Raw genomic sequence first — 4,056 nt, 5'->3', positions numbered from 1 at the left:
CAGTCGGCTCAAAGGAGTGAGCAACTGAACCAGCGGAAGCAGGCGCAGGCGCCTGGGTCGACGCCTCAGGTAGGCTGACCAAGCCTACCGTCATTGGCGTGGAGGTACCACTCTGCGCTCCACCCTGGAATGCGTCAACATCCACGCCTTCGTAAAGAAGATAGGTGTTAACGATATTAAGCTATGAAGATAAAAGCAAAAGAAAATGGTACTTACGGGTTTTCTTGAGCCTGAAGGTACGGAGAGGCGGGGACGAACCCGATGGAGCCGGCCTCTTTGCGCCGGTTACCGTCGTCTTCTTGGGCTCTCCGGAGGTGACAGTCGCAGCCTCCGGAGCAGTGGTCTTATCACCACCGGGATTCCCGCCACCTCTTCGCTCTCGGTCTCCGAGTCAGACCGAGGCGCTGGATCGGCAGTGGAGGCCTTCTCCTTCCCCTTCCCGCCGGCTGCCTTCTTCTTCCGCACCAACGGAGGACCATCTGCGGATTCCTCATCAGAACAAACGATTAGAGGAATTCCGGCAGAGGTTTCAACACTGAGGGGTCGAGGGTCGAAGAGCGCCTTACCTGGCCGACGGGCGCTAAGGATCTCATGTCCTAGCGGATAGACCTCCACGAACCGATCCGCCGTTTGTTCTAGGATGGGCAACTCGTTCTCATCTAGAGCGCGAGTACCCATCCGTGCGGGACCGTCAGCCTCCCGCGGGTTTAGGAGCGACTGCAGGTCGTTCCCCTCTGAAATAAAAAGGAAAGAAGTTAGAAGAAATTCAAGATCAAGAAAAGGGAAAAAGGCATACCGTAAGGAACAGAATTCGAACCGTATTCGAGGACGATTGGGATCTTTTGCGCATCGGCAGCCTTCCACACTCGGCTCATCCCCAGCATCACCATCCCGGACTCCGCAAACCGGTAAACCGGAGATTGGACCTGAGATATCTTCGCAAACCATTCCGCCTCCTGGTAGTTGGAGGCGTGAAGGCTCGGAAGTGCTTGCCCGTTCTTGAATTTCATGGCAATGGGGATGGCGCGAGCGGATATGAAGAAAAACTCCCTCTTCCACGAGCGAAGACTGCGCTCGGTCGCGCAGATCTTTAAACCCTTAATCCGGGTTGACAACGTGTACCACCCCTGGATGCACCTCCAAGTATAGAAGGTCATCAGGCGGTCAACATAGGGCTCAACGCCCAGTATCCGGCACACCCACTCGAAGTGGCGAATCTTGGCGATCGCCATGGGGTGTAACTCGGTCAAATGAACACCGTGCCTCTCAAGGACACGGTAAACAAACTTTGTCAATGGGAACCTAAGATTCCCATAAACAAAGAATGCTGCATAAACCCCGATCTTGCCTCTGGGGGCATCGTACACGGTATGATGGGGTTCAGGAAACTCAGGCTCGAGAGACTCGAGCATGAACTTCCTGACGACATACCGGTACAGATCGCCAGGCAGAGCACACTGGCACTCGCCAGCAGTACTCTTATCATCGGCTGTAGATTCAACATCTCGAGACGACATCTTGTGAAGAAAAGAAGAAAACGATTTCGGGAGAATGCTTGCCTGAAAAGGATGAGTATTCGCCGGAAATCGCTTAAAAGATGAAGAGAAGATTGAAAGTGTGGATTACAAAGAACCCTCTCCCCCTTTATATACTAATCGCAATTAATGCGATGAAATTAATGCGGGGGAGAGAGAAAACAAAGGTGCAATGAAACTGTGACACGTGGCAAAAAGCAAGCTGGCAACAGCTGTTGACAGGACGCATACCATTAATTTCGCGGCCACGCGCCCGAAAAACCGCGCCCACGCCCCTGAAAAAGCGTCTGGAATGACCATGTACTGTCACGTCACCATAACTTCCTTCACGTCCTGACACAGTCAGAAGAAACCGTCGCACGACGTTTCAGATGTTTGGATTGTTCCTATCATTCCACCAACTCTTCGAATTTCGAAATTCAAAATTCAAAAAGATTCAAAAGTGAGCGGGAAAATACCCCTTACCTTGGCAATCAAGTAACCGTAAGACGGATGCGGGTACAGTGTCAAGGCAAAACCCTTCACATACTTAGCACACGCAGGGAATTGACGCCAGGAATACCATGGAAGTAAAGTAACCGTAAGACGAGTACGGGTACAGTGTCAAGGCAAAACCCTTCACGTACTTGGCACTCTGCAGGGAATTCAAACCAAGAAGGATCTTCTGGCCATGCTTGCGGAAGCGTGAAAAACATTCCCGCACGACGGGAACGTCGAGAACTGTATTGTTTGAAACTCCAAGATGGAATTGATGGTTTTAGCATGATTGATCACTATGTCGAAAACCACCAAGACCCCATGGAGAATCCACACAAGTGGGACTCAACGCTCCTGACGTGCGAGGAGGTTACAAACCTACCCGCTTCACACCCAAAGGTCAAGCAGAAAAGTCGGGAATTTCTGCGTGACATCAGGAAAACCGCGGGATGAATCACCACGGAAAACCGAAAAACTAAACCCTTTTCAAAACCCCTTGCTAAGTCCAAAAGTTCACCTCACTTATTAATAATTCATGAGAAGAACATTGGACTGGGGGGACTTGAAGAGGTAGGTCCCAGCAGAGCCCAGTTGGACCCGCAAGACTCACCTTAAACAGGGACGTCTGCGCAATGACCAACTGCTCCAGCAGGACCCACCATGCTCAAAGAACCTTACGCGCAGTACGCCATCTGTACCCGCAGGGAAAGCCTCCCAATGGCGAAGTACCCCGCCTGTTCCCGCAGCTGCGGATACAAGCCATCAGGGAAGGCTACCCGCACTAACAGCAAGGCTACACGCACAAGGCATTCGTTACTTCAGTTGTCACATGAAGGAATGAGCAAGGCGGGAACACTCCCGCCTAAATGAGCCAGTCCGTATGCTTCTGGAAGGTCTTTCGTACTATACCTAATAAGGTATGGGCGGAACAGACAGTTTGACCAGAGCAGCCCATGAACTAATCACAGGGTGACAGCTCACCGACAACAATACGAGGAGGAGCACCCTCTAGTACTGTTTGTCACTATTAGCCGCTGCCTACTCACCAACCCTTACAATAGGACGTGCGCAGCCTACAGTTGGTGGAACAGTGCGTAGCCGGCAGTAAAGGAACAGTATACAGCCGACCTTATTACTGTTGGCCGTAACCTATCCACCAACCAGCATGGCCTGTGCGTAGTCCACTGTTGGTAGAACAGGAATACTATTCAGCCGGCCGTACCTGCTTGGAAACCTACCTTCGGCTATAAATACTCCAACACCTTGGAATGGTAAGGACATCATCTGATATCTCAATCTTATCTAGCAATCTCTTAATATACACTTATATTCAGAGCAATCTAGTCTGATTCTCACGCCGGAGGGTGGTCATAAGGAGGAACCCCCCCCTTCTCAGTGACGAGCTTACGGTGTCTGTTTTGCAGGTCTCCAGAAGAACAACCTTCTCTGCTAGACCTCATCCGTGGGAAACATTACTTAACCCCCAGATTATCTATAATCTATCCAGGGTTCACTTAGTGTTTCTTCAGTGGTCCAATAAAAGACCGATTCTATTGGTTTATTTAAGCATGTGTTTTACCTTTTCTTTGGGATGAGTTGTTAGTCTTTGATTCAGTATTTTGTTTACGCTATTTGCTTATAACGTTGTATGTTGTAACCAACATACAATGTTATAAGCAAATAGCGTAAACAAAATATTGTTAGTCTTTGATTCAGTATTTTGTTTACGCTATTTGCTTATAACGTTGTATGTTGTAAACATACAACGTTATAAGCAAATAGCGTAAACAAAATACTGAATCAAAGACTAACAACTCATCCTAAAGGAAATTAAGGTATGTTTCTATTGAAGTTTAATCAAGTTCTTTTCAATAAAGTATGTGTTTATATCAATTTGATCCATCAGATTCGGTGTGCTTATTGTACGCTTAGCAAGAAAACATTCTTACTTCACCATATCAGGTTTGCTAAGTTAATTGGTCAATACTTTCAAAGCCGGCTCGACTATGTTATGTACTAATCGACTGCTTTGGCCCCCAAAATT

The sequence above is a fragment of the Bidens hawaiensis genome, unplaced genomic scaffold (genome assembly GCF_021521415.1).
Source record: "Bidens hawaiensis isolate Kalapana, Puna unplaced genomic scaffold, B.hawaiensis_p1.1 tig00047086_1, whole genome shotgun sequence".
Lineage (NCBI taxonomy): Eukaryota > Viridiplantae > Streptophyta > Magnoliopsida > Asterales > Asteraceae > Bidens > Bidens hawaiensis.
This window is presented reverse-complemented; position numbering follows the sequence as displayed.